We start from the raw sequence: 25,853 nt of genomic DNA, 5'->3' as shown, positions 1-25,853 counted from the left end.
CTTCTCTCTTAATTTTTTAGGGTCCATACATATATAGCACCACCCCATGGTGTCGCCAAATGTGATGCAGTCCCAAGCAGGACTGGGGTTGGGTGCTGTGACTACAGCTTGGTAATTCGGGGAGGGGATGTGTGTGTGTGATAGTTGGTTTCCGGTTTGTCAGTGGAGGGCCCCGTGCATCTTTATTTGGCAGCTCTAAAAATACAGCAGGGAGATTCAGCAGGGCGGTGGTGACAAGGGGATGAACATAGGGGATCTCAGGCTTAAGAAGGTTTTTTCTATTGTGCCAGTATTAAAGCTTGTCAACTTTAAAGGGCAAGCCTATAAAGACAGTGCATGTACTGACATTAACTCTTTAGGAATTACAGCCATTTTTATACATAGTCCCCTATTTTCAGAGACTCAAAAGTAATTGTCCAGTTTACAAAATTATAAATTTTGTATAATTGTTTTTTATACTTGCATGTAAGCCCCTTGTCTCCTCATAGACATTACCAAATACTGCAATTTGTCTGCTGAGATGCTCTTCAAGCTTTCAGTCCAGACGTGCACCTCCCGAGAAATGTAACTACACGTCGGGACACATCCCTCAAATATTGTGATTGGCCTTGTTCAGCACCCTTGATTCCTCCTGTGCGCTTCCGGCTACTTTTTCACTGCAGTTTTTGAATTTATCATTGACAGCATAACAATCATCAATATAACTACAGGGACATTACGGAAACTGCCAGAATGGACATGAAGAACAAAGGAATGGAAACCTAAGCAAATGTTTGCCTCCAAAAAAAAAAAAATAAATGGACCAGAACAAAGAGGGAAAAAAGTCCCGGCACTGAATTTTTTTCCAGCTGACACTGTCTGTAACCGCAGGACATGACCATGTGGTAATTAACATGTAACCATATACAAGCATAATTGTGGAAAATGACATTGACCACTAGGTTACGTCATAGGCTCTACAAAGGTTTCCCACTGAAGTCTAAATCAGGCCTAAGTCATAATTGGTGACGACCTTAACCCCAACTCTGTGCTACTTTTTAAAATTGTTCTCTGAGGTTTTGGCAGTCGTTAGATAAACAAAGAAAATTTTTAACTTTCCACATTTTTATAACATGTGGAAAGCTAAATATAACACATTTTTAAAAGTCATTTTTGAGCCTCTTCAGAAGAGTTAAGGTTGGTGTTATAAAGTCAAAGTTGAGGCTCTCACCAATTATGACTGAATAAATAAAGCTGAAAGTTTGCACTTCAATCATGTCTTGACTGTTTGGATCAAAGTGCATTGTTCTATCGTACAGAGAAAAATTCATAAAAACTGAGAAACTGTCCAAATACTTACAGATTTGACTGCATTTACTTCATATATGCAAATAGTGGAGTGCAGATTTTTAGCACCAAATAGATATAACATGGAGCAAATACCAAAAAAATCCATTACAACATTATATTACCACCAATGCTGGTGGTAATGTAATGATCACTTACAGAGGAAACACTGGAGAGGGATGGTAATCTGTAAGTACAGCAGATGATGCATTCTGAGCATAGGAAGCTATAGGATGGTCACATGACACTGGTGAAAACAAGATAAGATTGGTGAGTAAATCAAGCTCAGGCCACACTAGTCAAATAGCAGATAGAATGATTAAAAGCGGCTACATCACCACCTCCACTGACCCAACCTTTCTCATCTCCAAGTCTTTCCCATCTTGTCACTCCTATTCTCCCACCCACCCTCTGTACACAGACACTCCCACCCCACCCCTGACACCTCAAAGCAACACTTGGGAGGCTATTTTTTGCCATGCTTCTCTAAATAAGGCCGTGGTTCTTGCCTACATGGGTGGGCTGACAGAGGGGTGTGTGCCTCGGTTCTTTACCTTGGTATAAAAATCGTGGGACAGTGGGGGTTTCCTCTGATTACGCTGCTTTTCCCTCACTCAGTGTTCTCATTCTAATGTTCTTTCGACTATTTTTGACACCCATATTGAAAAAAAGTCAACGTACAAATCACTGCTCATAAGCGGTATCAGATGACCTTTTATCATTAAAAACCCTTTTTTACTTTACTTTAAGAATTTGATATCTAAGTGTTTTTTTAATTAATTTATTTTTTTTGTTATTGTTTCTTTTTTTGTAGTCATTCCCTCATCTTTTTTTTTTCTGCGGAGGAATTGCCTTTACCAACCTCTGGACGACATATCTGGAAAGTGACTGAGTGGAATATGGGAGCAAAAGGACAAGAAAGACAGAAAAGAGTAAGAAATAATTAAGTTTACTTTTTAAAAGCTCCCCCTTCAACTGCTCGTTTTTATTTTTCTGTTTTTTTTCCTCTTCCAAACATTGCACCTCTGCGTTTCTGCATTTCCTTCTTTCAGTTCTTTTTCCATTCTTTTTTGTTTTCCCATTTCCTTTTACTTTACCTTCCTGTCTTTCATTTTCCTGCCTTTTCCTTTCTACCTTCCAAATCCTTCCTTCATTCTTCTCTATTTCATTTTACTCTTTACGTTATTTTCCCTCTTTTCCTTGCGCACTGCCTCTCTTTACTCCCGCTCTTTCGCTCTCCCTACCCCTCCCTCTCCCTGTCCCTCTTCCCGATTTGTCCTTCAGCTCTGTCAGCACTCACTATCTCTCTCCATCTCCTTCTCTGGTAGTCTGATCAGCTGTCTTCCTTCTAACTTTACATGGCCTGGTGTGGTGCGCAAGGACGGGCAGCTGCCGGCTGACGCATTTCACTGCCCAGTCATCACTTCAAAATCGAATCCTCTTACACAAACCTCTATGGTTTTCTTTTATGGCCACTATTTTTACTCTCAATTCTACATGCATGTCTTTTTTTTATTCTTGGTCTGCCTGTTTTTCCCCTCCTCCTTTTGCATCCAGCAATGAGAGAGAGAGAGATAGTCACAAGTCCCATGACCCTCTTCTTCTTTTCTCTCCTCTCCTTTCACTCCTTCTTTCCTTCTCCTCCTCCTCCTCCTCCTCCCCTTTTCCTCTCCGCATCCTTAAACTCTCCATCGCTGATTCAGCTCCCAGGGAGGCGAGACTCCGCCTGCAGCGACTGCTTCACTCTGCATGGGCCACCATCCCCATCTGGATCACCTTTACTACGGTAGGTGTTGAAGTGCCTCAGTGTGTGTTTAGAGATTTGTAGAATAAGTGTTTTTAAAATTTTGCTTTCTTTGTTTTCATAGTGCTTACACACTGCATATATTGTGTGTTTCTGTATGTGTACCATTGTTTTGTTCACCTTCTCACAGAGTACAGTATTTAGTTTTGTTATTTTAGTTTTGTTTTTTAGCTGCTGGTTTGAAAGAAAAAATTCCAAATGTGAGTGAGCAAGCTGGAAACAGTCTTCTTATTTATTTGTTGCGCCGCTGTTTTTTTAATTGGTGGTAGCAGGGAAAGTGTTACAACATGCTGCATGTTGGACAGGGTTGAAAGGTCAAGGGTTATCTCTGAGACTCAACATTCTGGACAGATGAAGCAAGTATTTCACACTCAGTGAAAACTCCTTAGAATGAAAACTGGAAATGGTGGAAATGACACAGTCTCTCTTTATGGAATATGAATTTATACAATGTACATCAAGTTTAAAGTACTTTTTTAAAAAAATTATTTATTGTGCTATTGCCATTGTCTGTTTACTCAGATTGTGAACATGTACATGATACACATGTGAAGTCATCACATCGCCTCACATTTTTTTTTCACCAGTTTTTAGAAAACTTTCCACTGCATTTTATGCAGCATGTGAGCCACTATATTTCCATATGGCAGCAGCAGAACATAATACATGGTGTTGAACATGGTGCAGCACAGGTGAGTTCTATCAGTTGCATCATTGTGTTGGGACGGCTGTCCAAACGGGGCCTCGGCTCTATCTATAGACACACACATGTGTCACTCTCCAGAGAGAAGGAGCGAGAGAAGTTTAAAGTAAGAGCAAGGTTCTAAAAGTGTCCTGCATATGCTCCCATCCTTCTCTATCATTCCCCCTACTTCTCTTCCAGTGTCTCTCCTTCTCTCTCTCTCTCTGTGTTGCCGTTGTCCAGGCTAATTTTACCCAGTTAGCAGATACCAGGGAGATCAGCAGTAGTCAGCTGTCTGTCAAGCATCCAGAGCACTGACAGGAGGTGGCAAAGTGTCGGGTATCTTTGCCCATCCCTGTAAGAGAGCACTTCCATAGCTTTACATGCTTTAGCAGACACAGCTGACTGAAGGGAATGTGTCTATCCTCCACTTGGTATGAAAAGAAGCCTGTGTGAAACTGTGTTAGCTTAACCATAGGAACTCTAAATGTTGAGAGGGTACAAGAATGAAGAGGTTTATATTTGTTTCAATTTCATTTGCATGTATGAGAAAACATTTTAGTACTTCACCTTGTTCTAAAGAAGTCCTGTCTGATGGTACATTCCCAACTATGTATTATAGTGGAGCAAGGGTGCACATTAGATGCTGAGCAGCTCTTGCAATCTGCAGGAACTGGCTACTTCTCCTTGGAGAATTGTAATTCCCGCCAGGAATATTGTGACTATGATGGCAAAGAAGCTAGATAGGTAGCTTAATTCTTCTTAATGTGTCTGTGTCTAGAGCTGGATTTGTAGTGTGCATAGCCCCTCTCATTTACCAGCCATAGCTGGTAATTTACAAAACTTTCGTTCCATCCCTGGGAGAGAAAATAGGATAGGAACGAGAGAGGAGAAAAGAAGAAGACGACTGTGATTTATGGAAGAGACTTTTAGTTTAATTACTGGGCGGGCAGGGCTGATGTGTGCAGCCCCCATGGCACTGGTTACACAGTGGTAGGAACACACAAAAGGGCTATTGGGGCGGCTATAGAGAAGATGACATACTAGCTTCTGCATTTGCAGTTGATACACTCAGGCAATTTGTGTGTTCAAAGTGCAGGACAAGACATGAGAGTCAGATTATGTAGCATGGAAAAGCAATATACAATATGTGAGTGGTTAGGCACAAACACAAGTGGAAAATGTATGCATGTAGAAGCTTTTACAAAATATCCATTTTCCACTTCACTGTGGAAGGACTCTTATATAGGGGAATGTGTCTTTTGTTCCTTGTATGTTAACAAATAGAATATTGGGGAGAACTTTGTGCTGTGTCAACAGTATGTTTTAATGCACGCTTTCATGGAGATTTTATTAGCTTTAATTGTCCTTCAAGCTGAAAGTTTGACAGAACAAAGACAAAGAGAGACTTCCTGACATTGCAGATTAGCAGAAGCAGTGCATGCCCCATTTTTCTTTCTTTTCTATTACTAATAGTTTGGGGGGGGGGGGGGGGTTTGCATTAGTGTTTTGTGGATGGAGAACATGCTCATTTTATCCTCGAACTTGTCTTATATTAGTTAAATACCTTAATGGGGATCTTGACTGGAAATTAGAGTAAAACCTGTGATCCAAAAACCTACAGTTCTGCAAACAAACACACACACACACACACTTCCAATAACCCTTACACGCTTTCTGCAGCTCCCGCCATAGGTTTTCTTAACGCCTCTCTCAGACCCTTCATTAGATGTCTGACGTTAGCAATGGTTCAATTCATTAAAAGCGCGACTCAGCCTTTGTGCATTTGCCTATAAATTGGTATTGATCTCTGAGGGGATGGGGAGGGGGGAGGAAGGGGGAAGGGAAGGAGATGGGGGATGTGTGTATTTATATGTGTGTACCAGAGGGAGATCGGGTGGTTGGTTGGTTGTTTGGCTGGTTGGTTGTTTGGAGTTCGGGGCTGAGGCTAATACGAGAGGGCAGACAGTGTGTGCCAGCAGGTAGGGTGTATGTGTTTGTGTGTCTGTGATTGTGGGAAGGGACTTCAGGTGAATAGGATTCACTGGAGCAACAAGGGCAGTTGAACACACACACATACACACACACAGTCTATGCACACTGATATACATTTACAAATTAACACACGACATATACAGAGATTAATTTAATTCACTCGGCCTTCTCCCCCTTGCTTTGTCCCCACTTTGACCATGTGCAGCACCACATGTGCCATTCAAACCTCATCATCACCACCACCGTCTGCTCAGCATGGAAGTGTAGCACCGCTATAGTTTGACTGGGAAAGAGGCAGAAGGCTGAGAGAGAGAGCGCATGGGAGCAGGAGAGAAAAAAAGAGAGGGAATGAGAGCACATGCTATATGAGGGGGAGTGGGCAGTCAGGGGGTGACTGCATAGCATGGCAGCCTATAGACTACATGGGACAATGTTTATGTGTGTGTGTGTGTGTGTGTGTGTGTGTGTGTGTGTGTGTGTGTGTGTGTGTGTGTGTGTGACAGAGAGAACGAGAGTGAGAGAGAGGGTAGATGAATGGGAGGTGAGGGAAAAAAAGGGGGGAAATTGCTGTCAGTGGTGGAGGACCGGTGGGACAAGCAGCTGTGCACCGGACTAAAAGTTTTCAGTATGAGGAAGAGGGAGAGATTATAAAGAGAGGATAGGGCGAGAGAGAAAGAGAGAATCAGAGTGAGGATGTTAGAGAGAGAGAGAGAGTGAGTGTGTGGCGAAACACACACACACAGACTGCAGAGGCAGCACCTGGGACACAGACTGAGGGAAGAGAGAGCGAAGCACTTCTTCTTCTACTCTCCTTTTCTTCTGTGCTTTCGCTTTATTGCTTCTTCTCTTTGGTGCATCATCCCAGCTGAAGCGAGAGACGAGGGGAGGAGGAGGTGGGGTGGGGTGGGGGGGTGGGGGGGCTTGTATCTGTGTGCCTACGTGTGTGTGTGTGTCTGTGTGTGTGTGTGTGTGTGTACGTGCTGGGGGGCTTCTAGCCAACATCTGCCTGTAGGTAAGTGCAACATCTCCCTTATTTCCCATCATTCTCTAACTCCCACACCTCCTTCACCCCACAGTAGCTGAACCTCTAAGTATGACACTCAAGGTGAATTGCGTGCTGTGTGTGCATGTGTGTGTGTGTTTGAGAAAAATCACTTCATAATGTACAATATTTCAAAGCTCAGCGGTCACATGGTGGGCAGACATAGTGGCTTATTACAAGTGTCTTCTCATAGTGTTTTAAGCGTTGATAGTGACTTGTTGGTGGCAGCTGTAGGTGTTTTCTTTTCAACAAAAAAAAGTGTAAACTAGCTGCATGGATTTCTCCTTTAATTCAAGTTTTAAATCATCTCAGCTCTTCTTTGGTCCACGGGTCAGAACAAAAAGCTGGGTCCTTATTCTAATAGGCAGAAAAGTTTGGCATGTTAGCATCAAAAGAACTCTCTCTATTGGGATGGGAGGAGTGAACCCTGAAGCCTGTGCTACTGGTGAGTGTCATAAATGCATTCAGTGGTCAGCGCAGTTCCTGATTCGACACTTTTTTTCCCCTCCCCATTGACGAGCGTTTTGGGCTGGCAGCGAGGAGGAGGTGTGAGGCCTGATGCGCCACCAAGGACAGTGGCCTGCTTGGGGGACATACTTCTTTATATGCCCATATGAACAAGAGCAACTATGGAATGTAAAGAAGTATGTATCCCAGGTCGGGAGAAATTGCAGCGCAGCAACCTGAAAGGAACTTTAAACTTAACTGCAAAGCAAATCCACCATGATGAAGAAGATTTTACTTTAGTTCCACATCCTAGCTGTAGATAATCTATCTGCATGCTACATGATCACAGGCAAGGTATGTGAAAATTTTTTTCTGCCCTGATGTGGCCCAATTGAGTCCAGTCAGCTTCTCAATGAGATACATACATCAGTAAAGTGTAGATGCAGCTAAACTCTGGTCGACATTTTCCACATGGCTGTCATAGATTTTCAGATTTGTCTTTAATTCTTAGTTCATTTGGACAAAAGTGGATTTTTTTCCCTACACCCTGTGATGGTGATTAGTTTTTAAGAAGTCCGTTTTGTTTACTTTAAGAATACATTGTGTGAATTTGCTAATGCTACAAAATGACACACAAGTAGACATACCCACACTACAGACAGACAGCGGTTTCCAGTAAATGGTGCAGTGATTAAATGCTTGCTAATGGATAGCATGGGCCTGAGAGGACGGTCAGAAAGAGGAAGAAGAAGAGACTGGCTGCAGGCCTCTCTAACAGATTACTGCGCTTAGACGCCTGCGTGCAGTCACGCTGTCTGGATCTGGCTTCAACTTGTTGGCCTACTTGTAGACATTTGAAATCAGAAGTCTAAATTTTTCACCTCTCGTTCAAGTTACTTGGTCTGATTGTTCTGTCAACTTCTTTGCAGTGGGGGAAGTTTATGTCTTATGGCATTTACAAGACAGCTAAGAGAGAGAAAAGTGACAGGAAAAGTGAAAGAAAAAGACTTACGATGAGGCAAACCCACAGTGTGAGCCTGTATGATATCTGTCTCAGGATGCTGAGCCAGCAGGACATGCAGGTCTTTGTGTAATCATTTTTTAGCTCTGATTAAGTATGTATGGGAGGCACAGTATGTCTATGTGTGCTGGAACAGTGACTAATCCGGGTGTGGTTTGGGAGCAGGTATAACAATCATGTCAGGTTTTAGTGTATGGATTTTGGCCTACTTTGTATATAAATACTGTATGTGGCCTACTTAAGGTTTACCTGTCCCTGTTTAGGTATTATTTGGGCCAGTTTCAGTGCGGTAATTTGGCCCTGGTCAGGTGTACACCCCGGGGTGCTGTGCCTGTGTGGGAGCGACTGGTCTGACAGGGATATGCAGTCGGATTACACTTCCTGCCAATGTGATTTTTCAAGGAGAGAAAAAAAGGGGGTGGGTAATAAACGCGAAGAACAGCTTCGTGCCAGGAAGAATTGTTTAACATTACAATACATGCAGTCGTGTGTTTGTTTCAAAGCTAATTAAGCTTCAATATGAGAGACAGTTCTAATCTTAGCAGGCGCAAATGAAGAGGCTCCACACATCACTGGAGAACATATTCATAAAGACCCCCTGCCCAGCACCCCCAACACACACACACAAAGAAACGTAAAGTATGTGTGCTTGTGAGTAAGTACAAGTGTGTGAGTGTGTTTTTATGTTGGAGGGATTTATTGCAGTGATTTTTAAGAAGCAGCGGGAAAGGTCGTTGTACTGTGGGAGAATTCAAAGATAGAAGGGCACAGTAGTAAGTGTGTGATAGAGGAGATGCGGATGGGGTGGGGGGTGGTAAAGGAAAAAAAGGGAAACGAGAGAGCAGCGTAGACTGAAGTAGGATCGTAGCGGAGGGAGTTGTGGCGAGTGAGCGTGTGAGATGAGGCGAGGCGAAGGCTGGATTGATGATGGTGTTCAGGGCCTCCTGTGTGTATGTGTGTGTGTGTGTGTGTGGGATGGGGGGGGGGGTATGAGGTGGGGCTGGGCGGGTATTGTTCTGTCACTTTGCCTGTGTCAGCAGGTGGAAGCTCTCATCAGGACATTAAATATGCAACAATGCTGACTGCGGCACCGTGCTGAGACAGCCAAAGCTGGACGACTGGGGGGCCCCGCTAAAAGTAAACCAATGCCACCGCTTTGACTCGCTCTGCGCTAGACAGTTATCCATCCATCCACACACACATACTCACGCATACATAAACACATACAGGCATGCACACACCTTGAGAACTCCAGCTTCTTCTCAGGGCTTCCCCGACCCTCTCTTCCAGCTTTTCTTTGCTGGCTGTTTAGTCCAATGCCAAAGCTGGCTGACTTGCCAGCTTACCGGCTGGCTGGCTGGCTGACTTGTTTCCCCATTTGGAGTCCACACAAGGGCAAAGGCAAAGCTTGTAATCCACAGGCCCAGTGAGGGATTAGTGGTAGTTACATACAGATCAGTCATGTGGAACATTGACTGTAGCAACTTACAAAAAAATTGCCTCTGTGAATATGGAATTTAATGCAGAGCCTACAATCCAGCTGACTATACGCATGTGTAAAGAAGTGCTTGATTCACCACTCTCTGTCAGCTGAAGCAAACCAGTCAATCAACCAGGGCAAGATTATGTTAGAGGCCAAACCTGCGTTTTTTCTGAGTTTATACAGGCATTTGTCCAAAAGCTTTTAGATGTTTATGATTTTATGCCCTAGGCATAAAGTGAAGCAGTTGCATCTTAACACTAAAGACTCACAAGGTTATTGGAGATTAGGGGTAGCATTGGGTTTTTGCCAGATATATTAAACAGAAACAAGAATTTGTTACATTTTAAGCGAAATCTCTTTACATTTCTCTTTAAATTCTATAAAAAGGAGTCAACATTAACTGAACCCCAACCCTAGCTTTAATCATCAATGGATTGTAAATTGATGTTTCACCAACCACGCAGACAACAGTGTCTGTTGAAGGATTAGAGCTCAGAGGATTAATTAATGACCCTTCCTGTTCAAATTTCTCACAAACTAATTAAACACATTTAATTTAAATTCAATTCAGATTGACCAAATTAACTCAGAATATACAAAGTGATTCACAATCAAAATGAAGACAAAGACTTTGATTTAATTATGAGCAGTATTTCTCCTTAAAAAACAGCTAGAGACCAGATTCATGTGTTTTTTTCTTTCTTCAGACTGATAAAGCAACACTCGCTGTTAATCTGCTGACTGTGCCTCACTAGATGTTCACCCTCTCTGAAACAGCTATTCATACTGTTAGGTTGATGATTTGTTGGACAATGCCACCAAATTTTTGGGATTTAAAAAGATGTATTAATATACTTATGTTTCTGTCCACCACTAATTGATTCTGATTCTGTTAGTGTAAAGAATGTTAGAGATTAAGTGATATTTCTACCAACTAGTAGGAGTGTCTTCTGACACCACAGTAGCCTTATTTATACCACCCATACCATAAATGAATTACCTGTCCTTCTCAAATATAGCTTATCTTTAGTATCACTACAAGGCATTTGAAATAATTTCCTACAGAAGCAGAATATATTTTAAAGCTTTGCAGCTTTTCACCAAGCTTGTCAGCTCTGCAAAGAACATACTAACATATGCATTGAAAAGTGATAGGTAACGATTGAAACAGCAACTAGTGATAGAAGGCAGCAATGGCAACTGATGGGAATTTTTTGCAGCTTATAGTGTAACCAAATCAGTAGGGTCTGTTTGGTGTATATCCTGTGATTTTACACAGTGCACACCACACAGGGTACATTATTGTATTTCAGAATGTAAAATCTTGTTAATGTGCTGCTGTCTACTTAAACAAAAACACACCATGTGTGTTTTTATTTTGTCAGTGCCCCTATGTACATTACGATAAGGAAACATGTTTTAAGCAATTACCAACAAGAAACACTTGCAGAAGCTAGTTATAGTGCTGATGGCTCACTTCAAAATTTGGAAAAATGATACATTTGTGAAGTTCCTTTTTCATTTTTATTCTAAAAAAGGTGAAAACATGGTTGCAGGGTTCTGCAGTACACAAGATACCCGCAACCCTGAATATAACTCGAATTTTAATCAGGGGTGACTTTATGTGGCATCATGAGGTGTGTAGTGATAGAAGAACAAATGGCTCCAAATGAGGCCTTTATATTTTTAATGGTGCCCTAGATAGGTGAGTTTAGTTTCTTAAATTGTTAATATGCCTCCTTGCACTGCATTTCTGTGTATCTCAGAAGACAGAAGGAAGTAGAAGACAAGACTGTAGGAGAGAAGATTGTAAAGTCAGCCGTTTGATATTAAGTGTCAGAGTTTATTGCCGGGACTTTTTTCTCTTTTAATCATGTTTATAGTAAGTGTGCTTCGGCAGCAATCTACAGAATATAATAGCGGTAAAGAGTAATGGAAGTTGAAACAGATGTGGTGGAGTGGTAATGTATGTGTCGTTTCGCCCTGATACAAGGACACACACATAGCCTATTATATCCCATTCTATGTTTATGTCTCAAAAGCTAATCTCAGGGGAAATGTACATCTGAAACCCCCTGCAAAGTCATTGCTCACACAATGGGCACATATATAAAACACACACATAGATACCGTCACACATACCGGTCTAAATGAAATGTGGGTATGGCCACATAAACACTCAGAAAGTAGCTCTAGAATGTATATGTAACACCAACAGACCCAGCCACAGTATTGATTCATCTGGCTGTTTATGTTCTGTTTTTTTTTTTAATGTTCACATTACATGGTTGTAATGCACCTTTTCTGAGGGCGGTAGCTCAGTGATTTGTTTCTTTAGCTGTAGAAGCTTTTTTATCTGTAGCATCAGCAATAGGCTTCAGCCAAAGTTTGCAGTTTTCCAGTATATATAAACACATATGTGTGTGTGACTTATATTCATTGAATGAATGAAAAATGACTGAAGGATAAATATGCTAATTGGAGGGTGTTTTTTTTCTTTCCACTTATTTATTTATTTTTAACTTAATATTCCACTTGTCTGGATGGTAGGTTGTTTGAGATTTGTGCCACTACAAGCAGCTGTAACCAATCTATATTTTGCTAGGCTAGGCTAAGTATTATTTGACAACTAGTATAGCTTACTTTGTGGTTCAGGTAATCTGAAAGTTTGTACTTCAGTTTTGATGAATGAAATTGTGGTATTTTATCACTTTTTTTACTTAGCACTAATTAGTAGATATGGATTTCTTTGCTTTGACTCCATGCAATTTATAGTTATAGTTTGCTAACCAAACAAGCTAGCATTAGTGCATAACTTAGTGCTCATGCTTCTAGGTCCTAAACCTAGCATGTTGTAAACAAAATACTGATGCTGAGGCTTAAAAAATATTGAATCCAAAATCAAAAGTTTTTTTTAAAAAAAAGTTTATATGTATAATCTTTGGTTTAAGTATGCAGAGCTTTAAAAAAATATAAAAACTCAAATACGTGTACCTATATGAGTAGTGATGTCTCTTTTTGGCCTATAAAAGTTCTTTTGGTCTTAGACATTAAAGGAGTCTTGTACAGACGCAGAAAGAGCTTTTTAGTGATGGAACATGTGTCATACAGTACATATGCCTCTGGAATTATAAGAGACAATTTACAACCGATGAAAGAAAGAAGATAAGGCCTTGATAATAAACGGCTTCAAACATCTAATGAATTTCTCATAATTATGGGCCTTAAAAGTCAATTAGTTAATTGGCCCAGCGGTTTAATGTTAGAATGATGGTGCATTAGTTCAAAGGAAACCTCACAATCAATGAAGAAAACACAGCACAATCAGAAAGCAAATTACTATTTATCATTTAGCGATTAAGCCATACGTTCTCTTTGAGTGTGTCAGAGCCAAAAAGGATTCACCCTGCCCCGAGCGTGCACGCGCGCACACACACACACACACAGTGTGGCTCCAAATAGCAGATCAGTCGCTTAGGCCGGGACAGAGATCAATGTTGAGGTAATTTGTTTCGATCAATTAAACAGACATCTGCTTGAATTAGACTCCAATAGACTGCAAAAGACCCAACCCCTTCCTATCCTTGTGAGTGTGCTGCACTGCAAAAATAGTAAGTTCACATTAAAGCGCTAAAAGCTGAAGAATCTAACATTCCAGCAGTGCATAATTGATAGTAGCAGTTATGGGACATAAGCGGGGTTTATAATCTGTAGTGCCTTTCTTCTAGTATCTGCTGAATGCTCTTAAGATGCAATGCAGAGAGGAAAAGGCAAAACTTTACATGTAGACTGAGCAATGCTACGGGCAACTTTTGCTCATGTTTATTGTGCAGGAGGTAGAGATGGGTGGGTAGGGGTGTTTGTAAAAGACAATTGCATTAACCCGAGTCTAATTTAATGGCTCCCACTAGTATTCTCTTCACATCAAGTGATGCTGCTGACATCACAGCCTGTCTGATGTCCGTTACTGCACGATATGAGGAGAGGGGGTCTGCTCCCTTCAAATGAACACGCAGGATAATTGTTATGCAGTGAAGCTGTGAAGCAGAGGAAGTAATTAAAGGAACAAGGGCACTGTGGTGGTGCTGGTGGTGGACCACATCCCCCTCCTCTGCGTCCCCTCTGCTACTGTTTCTCTCTGCTCGCTGGAGATTACACACATATTTTCACATGCGAGGTCCCCTTATATTGACACCCCTCCTCCCCATGATTACCGCTAGGGTTTACAGTTATCCTGATATTCTAATTACACTCTGTCTGCATTTATAAGGTCATAACATTTACAATTTTACGACACAATAGTTGTCCGTTGACCAAAAAATTAGAAAAGGGCATTTCCTCACTTTAATTGTTTCTTTTGTGGCTATCACTTGTCCCAGAATAAGCACTTTTTTTTCTTTAATTATTTCAAAATACATTTGGGTTATTGAACGAACAGCTCCAGTGTCTTTTGTAATGCAACTCCTGCCTGAGAGCACTACCATCCATGTCCCGCAGTATTTCAAAAAATATATTGCCTGGAGAGGCATCTCAGGGAATATAAAGTAGAGTTTCACTGATGTATCTCATAAGGTATATCTCAGAATATAATGCATTCCTGGGCACATTGTTATTTTGATTACTGGTTATGAGAATAGTGAAGGAAGACTGTGGGAAAGAATGGTTTCATGTAGTCTAGATTCATTTTTAGAGGAATTCTCATGAAGAAGGACAGGAGGAACTGTTATAGTTCTTAAAACCTGTATAAAATATTTATGAATATGTATCAATCTATTAAAGCTCCTTGGGGCAACAGTTGTTGTGATTTTGGTGCTATGTGCTGTACAATTCAAAGTAAAACTGAATTGAAATTAAAGCTAATTGGTTAAAGTAAAAAAAACAAAAACAAAAAAAACAGAGACTGCTGTAGTTTGTGCTGGTAATGTGGTGTAGACTTCCATCATGAAGTCTAGTTAACATTTTAATGTTTTAATCATATTGTCAAGAACATGAATTCTTTTCAGTTATATTGATAGTTAGCAATATTGGCAATGTCAGGGCACATTATGAGTAAGCTTAAATCAGTATTAGAGATCCCGCCTTCTTCTTTGTATATCTCCTACAAACAATCACTTGGTAACGGTGGGGCAGAAGAACGGCCTTCTAACAGGAAGACCTTTCTTGAACCAGGTTCATGCAGGGGCAACCCTCAAATACAACTGATCTCAGGGTGAGTGGAAAGAGAAGACATGAAAGAATACAATAGATTTAACCCTTTGGCTCTTATCCAGTCAAGAGCACAAACATTTTGCATAGACCTTCATTGTCTCCAGAGAATGAATCTTGTCTAGTCTGCACATATCCTCTAGTGCAACTATGAGTTTTGATATTGGTGGTTTGTAGATGTTTGAAACAGACAGTAATTGAAATCGTAATTTTGACCAAATTTAGGAGAAATTACATTACTTATTGAATAAATTGGCACCTGCGTGTCTGGTGTCTTAGCATCAATGATCTACATTAAGTGCAGTAGTTACCCATGCGATTTCTATGTGCATACAGCACGTCTTCTGTCTCAGTGGGGTCTCATGCATCCTTCTCCCTTCAGTCTACCAGAGGAGGAGTGTAATTGGGAGCAGTGTGCTGGAGTGCAGAGTGTCAGGGAGTCAGCAAGCCAGCCTGCCACAGCCAGTGATACAGGACGATAGAAGAGGAAGATTAGTGGAGCAGCCTGCAAGGCAGCAAAAGCAGTGAGTCAGCTGTGGACTGTCAGCTGGTAAAATGACCATGTCAGTCAGGGAGTCCGTCAGTCAAGCAAGCAGAGCGCAGAGTCTGGCCTCTCTTCCCTCCTGTAAGTACACATACATCTAAAAGGAGGAGAGTGCGGCGTCGGGACAAGGCTACTTAGCATTCCCCTGTCATCACCTCACTGCTCAGAACTTCTGTTATTGAAGAGGAAGGAAAAAAGAGCAAGGTAGGGGACAGAAAAGAGAAAGGAAGAAGGCAGTTGTGGTGGCACGAAGGCTACGTTAGAGCCCCAGGAAGGGGTTCAAGACTAACGAGAAAGCCGAGGAACAAATGATCAATAAACAAAGGAAGAGAAGAAACAAAAGAAGAGAAGAATTGTAAAGAACATGAATTACAAAGAGAGAGAGCCAGTCGCAGAAAGTAAATCTCCCAAACCAATAAAGAGTTATGCGTTGTGATCTGTTCCAACGATCGTTGTGTGCTTTGAGATAATTGCTTCCATTTTGTTGCACAGAGACTATTACAGTATATGATAGCTGGATTACCATCTGTAACAGTGGGCTTTACACACCAGAAGTAGTGCTGTATCAGCAGCAGGGCTACAGTAGAAACTATAGGTTTAGTGAACATCATGAGTGGGTTGTGTATTAGCCTGGGGCTATTGTAGCAGTTATGGTTTCTTTTCAACGAATTCCACTTCGTAGAGTGAAAACATTTTTTTCCTGTCAGATCTGGGGGCATCAGCACGGCACCTCAATGGGATGAGATCTCATTGTGGATTTGAAAAGAACAAGTTGAGTGACTCTCTAAAATGATCCTGGTGATTGAAGTGATATTCTGTTTCTAAAATCAGAACAGATAGTCGTCGAGTCCAACTGTTTTTGCTCGAGGCCTTACGTGGGCCTTTTAACAGGCAGAGACCTCCTGCAGAACCAAGATCAGGAAGGAGCAGCTTTCTATCATGCCTGCTTGGCCAGTAAAGGAAAAACAAGACCAGACTAGCCCTCTAATCCGCAAGTCTTCATCAGCTGATTATTTAAGACCTTGTATGTGAGGAGCAGGATTTTGAATTCAATTCTGGATTTAAACAGATGCTCTCTCTTTCTAGTCCCCGTCAGTACTCTTGCTGCAGCATTTTGGATTAGCTGAAGACTTTTCAGCGGGTTTTTAGGACTTCCTGATAATAACGAATTACAGTAGTCCAGCCTGGAAGTAATGAATGCATGAACTAGTTTTTCAGCATCACTCTGAGACAGGATATTTGTAATTTTAGAGATGTTGCGCAAATGGAAGAAAGCAGTCTTACATCTTTGTTTAATATATGCGTTGAAGGACATATCCTGGTCAAAAATGACTTGAAGGTTCCTCACAGCGTTACTGGAGGTAAGTGGAGTAAAGAGCACAGTTGTTTTATGTAAACGTAGTGGAGATTAAAGCACCACAGATTTGTTCCCTTAAACTTTCTTACAGTCTCTATTAGAGTCGGACCAACATTGACATTTATTTAGAGTCCTGTTTTCTTCCACATGATTGTGATCCACGCCATTGACTCCTTCAGTGCACTTTGTTGCTCTGTGGCGTCAGTGCTGTATTGGCCATTGCAATAAAGTATGTGAAGGACATCATTTATGCATTTATGTTTTTTTGTGACACCAGAGACTTGTGATTAACACCGTAGTTTGACGCCCTATAATGTGAGAACCTATCTGTAGTTTGTGCACTGTATCGTTGCTGAACAGGTTGCTTTTCATTTTTTCTTTATCGTTTTTACTGTTAAGTGGAAAGAATGAATGATGATAGTAAGAATAAACCTAAGCAGTAAAACTGGAAACTGCAAAATCAAATGTCAAAGAAGATCTTTTAGCTAAAAGGAACTGTACAGTTGGAGAGTCAACCTTGTTGAGTCGCTCAATATGAGCAGCCCCTTTTCACATACCTGTGTAGTCCTTATTCATATACTGACACTGATTAGCCCTGCTTTAAATGATGCAGAAGGCTCAAACTTGTAGTTTACTTATGTTCATAATTTAACATGATAGCCAAATTATTCATCTATGACCAACCAATGATTAGAAGACCAATAAAATGTATCAATAGAATGATACACTGCAGTGGCGGCTGGCCCATAGGGGGCGCTCGGGCTCCGCCCCCCCAAATGTGGAGGAGTAAAAATATATATTTTTAAAAAATTCATCAATGATAGTTTTACTATGTGTGTGCCCATATACAGCCAGGCGTATTTTAACATTTTCACCAGCTGACTCATTAAAGTTCAACCAACAAACGGTGTTTTTCTTCTTCTGGGGCGCTCGTCAAAGCGCCCTTGATATGCAGCGAAATAGCCTATCATTAAATGGTTGCCAGGGGAAAATAATAAATATTTGACCTATCAGCGTCGCTGAATTAAATGGTTTGGGGGCGCTTAAAATTGCGCCCCTGCAGAAAACGCGCGAAGATTTGCTGTTCTAGAATTTTACCTCAGTCAGTAGCCTAAGTGAGCTATAAGGTCAGAGAGAGACGATGGCAGCGGTATTGTTAACGGTTGAGGCACAGCCTCCCCCAAATTCGGTTAGATCGCTTCTAACCTACCCTTTTGCCAGAAGGACAATGGCAGAAAAACTGCAAGTTAAAGAGTTGGGACCTGACAAGCCCGAAATTCAACTAACCCAGGCAACGAAGGAGAAGTCAAAAGCATACAACAGGACTTTTCGTCGGAGTTGGTTCCAGCGCAAGTCGTGGCTGACAGGCTGTGGAACAGCTAATGCACTTTTTTGTTTCCCGTGCATACTGTTCAAAAGTGACAAGTGTGATTTGACGTGGACACAATCTGGACAAACCGACTTAAAGCACCTCTCCGAACGAATCAAGAAACATGAAAGCTCACGAGTTCATATGGACAACAGTGTAAAGCTAGCTGTGCTAGGGAAAACTAGCATAGCGGCGCAGCTAGATGATGGACATCGGATTGCTTTAAGAAGGCACAACGAAGAGGTAGATAAAAACCGTCATATTTTATCTAAAATCATCGATTGTATTAAGTTTTGTGGTGCTTTTGAGCTAGCAATGCGGGGACATGATGAAAGTGATTCCTCAGACAATCCAGGGATTTTTAGAGGTTTAGTCGACTTGATGGCATCAATTGATCACGGCATGAGGTATCACTGTATGAGTTAATCACCTAGCAACAAATTAAAATTGTGTTGTTTGATGTACTCATTAAATGGGTCATTTTAGTCGATATCATAAAAATTGCCCCCCCTGAGATTTTTTTCAGGAGCCGCCACTGATACACTGTAACTTTCTTTATTCCCACTATGTTGCCTGTAAGTGAAAACCTTATCACTTTGGTTACACCTACCCATCCCGACACACGTCTTCACAGAAACAACCAAGACACTCATCTGCCGCTGATTGTAATCTAGATGGCTCTAACTAGCTCAGGCCCTCTTTTAGTTCCTTTTTGTCCCACGTTAAAACAAGGACACTGTTATGAAGCCTCTCCGTCTCTGAGCTTTTCAAGCTTTAAAAGAGTGGGTGTCCCACTGTCTGGCAATAGAAAAGAACACGTCAGCCGGGGCTATCTTTACACCCGAGCGCCCATTCTGACTTTAACTGCATTGGATTTTTTGTTTCACAACAGAGTGTATATCAAGCACGCCTTTGTGGCCCTGCCGCAGCCTGTAATGCATGACTAAAACACCTAAGTGGCAGCGGTGGTTCGTTAAGAAAGGGGGTGGGGTGGGGGGGGAGTGGGGAGAGGTACGAGGAATGGGGGTGGGGAGGGGCAGGTTGGAGCGTGCTCAGAGTGACAATCAGCCTGCATAGGTAGAGAGAGAGAGAAGAGAGGGGGAGAAAGAAAGGTGAAGACAGAAGGCAGGTCTGCTGCGGTTTGGCAGCCACTGCATATGGAACATGACATCATTCTCCGAACCGGATGACGTCTTCTCCCCCTTAATGTCGTTCAAAGACTTCTTTTAAAAATCAAAAACCTGCTCATTAAATTGTTTTAATTTAACTTCTGGAGCACTCCTCGTTCTCCTTATCTGATCTCCTTTTCCTTGAGAAACAGGGGCTTTTCTCTTCATTACTGTCTATCGGAGCCATTTATCTCCTCTGCTTTCCCAAGAAGTTTACTGACAGCCCAGTATGCAGGAATTCTTTATATCTTTACATTAGTTTATGAGCGTGTAATTACAGATATTGGCTGTCTCCAGCATATTTAGACACCAATTCCATTTAAGTTTTGAAGCTACATCTCAGCATTTTCTATCGCATAAAATCACACACAGCTACATTGGCAGGAATAAGAGCTTTCCTGTGCTTTTTTAAATGTGTGTGTGTTTTAATCTCATTACAGTTATTGATGGTGTGCTGCTATAATGTGGATAGGTCCAAAGGGCAGTAAAACTGTAGTAGACTCACATGTGTGCTATGTGAGGAGATCCAAATAGGGCTCCAACTTTCAGAATATATATTTGGTGAAATTACCAAATAAAATGGCTCATTAAGGACACTTACTGTCTCAACCTTTGCTCTTAAATTTGCATTATATAACTTTTTTCATTTATCAAAGTCTTGTCCTTGTAAATCGACTATAATGTAACTTTAAAAATAGACGTTCTTGCCTTTAAGAGCGAGGAGTTAATATTACCATTTTTTTAAACCATGGCCCGATTATTTACAGCCAACTGACTAACCATATCTCACCTGCTAACATTGTCATTAGCAAAGTCATACTTGAGAAGAAATGCTACTACACCAGAAAATATTAGTCACAATGCTAACTTATATGCAGGGTCAAACTGTATGAATTTTGTCTTAAACATGCAATGGCACAAAGCCAAACAAATGCATAACTAACATTTGTTTTCTACAGTAATATCCAGTATGAGAGCAGAGGGCAGAATAGCTAGTGTCGTGTCTAAGTGTGTTTGTTGTCATTATGCTAATATTCATAATATATACATAATATATCTTTGACATATAACATAGCAGTATAAAAGTGCAGGACAGTCTAATGCTTGTCTCATCACTGTTTTAACCTTGGCTAGCTCATGGCTAGCCCATGCAGTCTGCATCCAAACTGCATGATGGCAAAAGTTTGTGTAGAGCTCCTTAAATGAAAAGTATTTCACTCCTGCCAAGTCTGAAAACTCACAAAGTCCTCGAAGAGAGGGTTTATTAAGGAAACAGGCTTTGGTCCTATTTGTAAAAAAGGAAATTAAAGTGCTGAAAACAGTCAAATCCTGTTTAAATGTTGTGGTGGTGGGAGGGCCAAAGCGTGAGGATATAATTAAATATATCATCTAAATAGGTATTGATCGTCTTAAGGGTGTTGGCGTTAGATTAAAAGGTTAAGGAATAAAGCGACTTTGAGGATTAAATCATTGTGAGGTAAAATCAAAAGCAGCAGAAGATAAACGCTGCAATAATTACAAAGTATGAGTGCTGCATACACGCTTAATGAAAGAGACATTAAAGATCCCAAGCTAAGATGCATTTATTGGCCACAAGCAAACCCGATCATGGTATTTTATCCACTGCAAAGAGAGGTGAGTTTGGAAGACACAAAGGTCTACCAATTGCCCTCACTGTTTATGTCAACGTTGCTCCACAATTTGAACTACAGTATTGAGATAGAATCATCAAAGGCCGTAGCAACCCTGAGACGGTTGATAAAGAAAGAGTCACGGTGCGGCACCTGAGGCAAGCAGTCGCCACAAGGTCAGGAAACTTTTATTTTTTTAATCCAATAGACGTGTTTTATCTTCAGGGAGAGAGCGAGGAACCAGCTGAGCAGAGGATAACGGGCCCTGTTACACTCCTGCCTCCCCCTCTGATCAACCAATCAGGCGTGGGAAAAGTGCTGAGTCAGCCGCTGGGCGCTGCTCACGTCCGAATGCTGCGGAGGAGGGGTCGGTGGTAGAAGAAGAGCCAGCCAGGCAGCCAGGCGGTGTCTGCAGTGGACTGCAGCAGCATTAGCACTGCTAACCTCGTGGCACAGGTCCTTTGATTTTGAGAGGTGCTGACCCACCAGCCCCCAAGTCTTTAAAGGCTGGTCTCTGCTGATGGACTTTTATTTTACATCACATCTCCCATAGAAATTAGGTTTAATTGAAATGTCTAAGCTTAGTTTGATGATATACGTCCCACTTTTCCCTCTGCCTCTAGTCACTAGGTAATTAGAGGGAATTAATACAGCCAGCCACAGAAGATAAAGTTTACAGCCTGACCACAGGTCAACTTGTTTCATTACTATGGTGCGCCTTGCATTAAGCTAATTACCAGCTGGCAAACATCTTCATCAGACATGCACACAGACCTTCATTAGGATGCTTTGTATAAATCTGCTTCATTTAAATGCCGCATTACAGAAGATTATTGTGGTTTTAAGTGGATTTTAATGGCTATTTTGCAACAGTGGCCCTCAGAACCATCAGGGGTTTCACACTGATGTGACAGGAAGTGATGGTCTGACAGGTTTCCTGGCCTCGCCCTCCCACAGTATTGGCGCTTGATGGAGAACCAAGGTCTGGCAGTCAGTCAGCTAGACACCGAAAAAGCAGTAGGACACTGATAGGCAGAACGCATGACATGGTCAGCGAGAGAAGAGACCGATAGAGTGAGGGGAGTGGCTGCGTATGGCAGGTTGTATTAGTGCAGCCCCCGGTGTCAGGCCATACATCTGAAACGAAAATATCATGGTGAGCAAGAGTGACAGAGTCCACAGCGGGACTGGTTTCAAAGTGTCACTCCTCCTGCTGGGGCCTTACTTAGCTGTGGGCAGGCAGCTGCTACGTAACACTACCTGTACTGTGTGAGCCTCCCCAGGGACGCCGTGCACCCCCACTGACCTTCCCACTATGACTCCCTAACTGTCTTTACCGCTCCGTCTCTCCCTCGCTCCTCTGCAGGCGTCCAGCTGTCCCTAACCCTCAACTCCTCCTCCCCTCTGTCTCCAATATAAGGGCAGGAATGCAGCGGACAGCACGGTCCCAGAATAGAAAAATAGCCAGCCTATCTCCAACCATGCAGTCAGCCTCATAGAGGGCACCTACAGTAGCAGCAAGCAAGAGGGCCCGCACACACACTAAGCACTCCAACCCACATATATAAAGTCCACTTCGCTGAGCTCCTGAACTGCTAAACTTATGAATGCTTAACACCTTTACTTATTGTAGTTGTGATCTTGACAGAGCTGTCTTACAGTTTAATGTTGAAAGAGCACTCACCGGTGAAGCCTTCAGCAGGCATCTGAGCGAAGTTAATGATAAAACGCTCTGTTTATAATGATTCTGTTTGATGTCAGATCTGAGTGGAGGTGTGTGGGGTGAAGGAGGGTTGCCTGTTTGATGAGTGTGTGGGCCACAGATTGCAAGAATAAAGCAAAGGCAGGAATTCTCTCCTCAATCTACTGAAAATCCTGCTATGAAAAGGATTCAGTGTGCAGCGCTTTCTCCTCTGAAGTTGATAGTTGTGCTTGACCACACAGAGAAGCTTGCCGGGTAGTACTCAGCCTCACCATCCATCCTGTGTGAACATACTACACAGGCACAGTTCACACTTGCAACACCAGGATCAAATATAGACATGAGAATCAACACAGGATACTCTGTTGGAAGCACAGAGTACGCACACACATGCACACTGCAGTGCTGCATGTTGCAGAGGTAGAGCAACTGCAGCTCGAGGACAAGTAGAGAATTCAGGCCATGCAGGCTTGTCCTCTCCTCTGTGTGCTACTTCCAGCTTTCTTCCTCCTGTCATTCTCCCTTCTCTCTTCCCCCTCTTTTTTCCTCCTCACTCAAGGATGCGTCCTCCTCCTCATCAATTTGCCGGTCTCATAGGTTGCAAGTTTATTAAATAAATGGAAGGAGAGAGAAAGAAATACTGGACGGACCCTGTCTTTACATCTGCAGCTAGTATTTACGCTTTTTTTTATGCGATTTGTGTTAGGTTGTTGTATTTGTTATCTTGACAGATTTGATACAGAACTGAAAGTTCACAATTACACGTGTCATTTTGAAGTGCTAAATCTCAGTAGAGCTACACACAGCAGGCTGTGACTGCTGGACAACATTTTTTTTTTTTTTATTCAATTTGGCGCAAACAGTGAATTTCTTCAGCTGTGGATTTACCCATATTTATTGTTCCAGTATGGCGTTGGTGGGACTGAGTTAGAATAAACTGTGTGTTTTCATTGTCACCAGTGGAATAGGAAAGATGACAATTGAGATTTGTTGACAACTAGGAAAACTGTTAAAAGTTTAGTCAGCGTTAGCGTACTCACCCGTTGAGTTTCCCCCACAGTTCAAAATGACCTTCACCAACAAACCCAGTCCTGCCACAAAAGACTCTGGTGAACACCTCACAAATGATGGCTCAGGGCAAAAGCTTGAAGAAAAAAATGCTTTTGAAAATATAAAAATATCTGAATTTATCTGAATTAGTTTATATATGACCACATGTCTGTGTTCTGAGATTTGAATGAGAAAGGGGTGGAGCCGTGTTCAGTACAGAGAAACTGTGGGCAGGCTTAAGACACTTAAAAATCTCAGCCTATATAAGCTTAGTGTGGAAGGATACCCGATGAGTTACTTGTGGCCGTTCTGTTAGAAAGCTCCATTTGCAGATTAGTGTGGTCTGTTCCAGCCAGTTTGTATCTGATGCTACCAATGCACATATGGTACGCATCTTTTCACATTAGAGTTCAAAACAAAACTTTACTTTAATAATTTTCAGTACGAGCCATCCTTTCCCATGTCCACTTATGTATCGGATCCTTTGTTAATATAAAAACAGTCTTTAGCAGGTTTGTCATTTCAGTTAAGCCATTGATTATCATATAAGATCAGTCAATTATGAAAAAGTACAGTCCAAACACAACATATATCAATACGTTTCTAGGGCCATGAGTCTGCTTAAAAAGTTTATTTTCTAATGATTAAATGATTAGCTAGGCTAATTGAACCAGGAAATGAGTGAGTTGTTCCAAAGACGAGCAGAGCCATGCAGCAAGACTGCTGAGTACATCATCTTTGTGCCACCACACTGAACAGGCCCAACTATGGGCCAGAACTTAGTGCATAGACGTGAGAACAGTAACGGCTGGTGAGGAGAGACTGGGTGAAATGGAGAGAGGAGGAGATGTTCCACGTGTAAGGCTAGAGGTCAATGTGAGTTAATTTTCCTGCTGTCCTATCCACTGGCTTCATTAGCAGTATTGGCAGTTAGGTGATGAATTCATTGTTTTTTCAAGTTTGTCTGCAACCATTGTTTATATGTGCTCCTCTCTTATCTCTCAGGGCCCCACTTTCTGTTTTTCTCATCTCTTTTTCATCACCCGTCCTACCTGCTATTCCCCTTTCTCTGTCTTACCTTCTGGCTCACTCACTCTCTTCTGTTCTTCATCTTTTTCCCTTGGTCTTTTGCAATCCATACATTTTTTTGTATCATCTGGCTTCTTCTAAGCAGTAACATGCACTCTTTTAAGGGCAACATTTTTTTTCTAGCAATCAATGCCTGTTTGCTGATACATTGTGCTGTTTGGTTTGTTGCAGCTTGTACAAATTTTTTATTACTGCTTATTGATGACACGTGGGTGTGAACAGTGTCATTTCTTATCATTTTCTTTCTCTGGCTTTGTCTCTTTCAGGCATCTTCACTTCTTCCTGTCACCTCTTCTGGACCAGATTCTACCCTAAAATGCTTTGCTAAAGCTGGTAAAATGGAACCAAATCAACTGTTCAATGGATTTGGTCCCCTTCAACCAGCTGTAGCTGTGCATTGATCACCCCAATCCACATTCAGAGTGACAAGAAAAAAAAACCCTGAAAGACTGGAGTTAATTAATCAGAAAACAGCTTTAAATCTAAAACTGAGGTTAGATTGGCTTCTTTATTGGACTAAGATACAAAGCCATTCATGGATAATACACATGATGCACCAGTTACTGCTTGGATTTATCTCAATCATTCAGTTTGCCCAAAAGACACTCAAGTAATTTGCTTAATCTGAGTAAAACAAGGCAGGTAAGTAATTATAGATACTACATCTTGTCAAATTTGTGCTTTTTGATGTGCGCTGCTGTAATTGCATTGTCCTTTGGAGACTTACTTTATTGTTCTTTCCAGATTTGTCTAAATGTGTGCTTCTTCTAAAGGGTGGCATTGTTGAAAACTTTGAGAAAAGATGCTGTGTACAAAAAGTACTGGTGGAAATACATGCATGTACAGATGTGTCAATGACACAAAAGCAAATGTGTAATCAATAAAGCTTAATCCTAGTGTTTATGTGAAATGTCAAAGTGGTCTCTTCTTTCAACGT

General features: G+C 41.6%; 1 long non-coding RNA gene across 2 annotated transcripts; it reads left to right on the top strand.

Annotated features, from left to right (window-relative positions):
• The first annotated feature begins 1,923 nt into the window (after positions 1-1,923).
• Positions 1,924-25,826, top strand: LOC120722776. Of its 2 annotated transcripts, XR_005693589.1 has the most exons (4): positions 1,933-2,026; positions 2,141-2,258; positions 3,030-3,112; positions 25,183-25,826. It is a non-coding gene; the product is annotated as an uncharacterized LOC120722776 (long non-coding RNA). The 2 variants fall into 2 exon arrangements; XR_005693588.1 differs by having other exon boundaries at positions 1,924-2,258.
• The last annotated feature ends 27 nt before the right edge of the window (positions 25,827-25,853 follow it).

The sequence above is a fragment of the Simochromis diagramma genome, unplaced genomic scaffold (genome assembly GCF_900408965.1).
Source record: "Simochromis diagramma unplaced genomic scaffold, fSimDia1.1 OVJJ01000705.1, whole genome shotgun sequence".
NCBI lineage: Eukaryota > Metazoa > Chordata > Actinopteri > Cichliformes > Cichlidae > Simochromis > Simochromis diagramma.
This window is presented reverse-complemented; position numbering and strand designations above follow the sequence as displayed.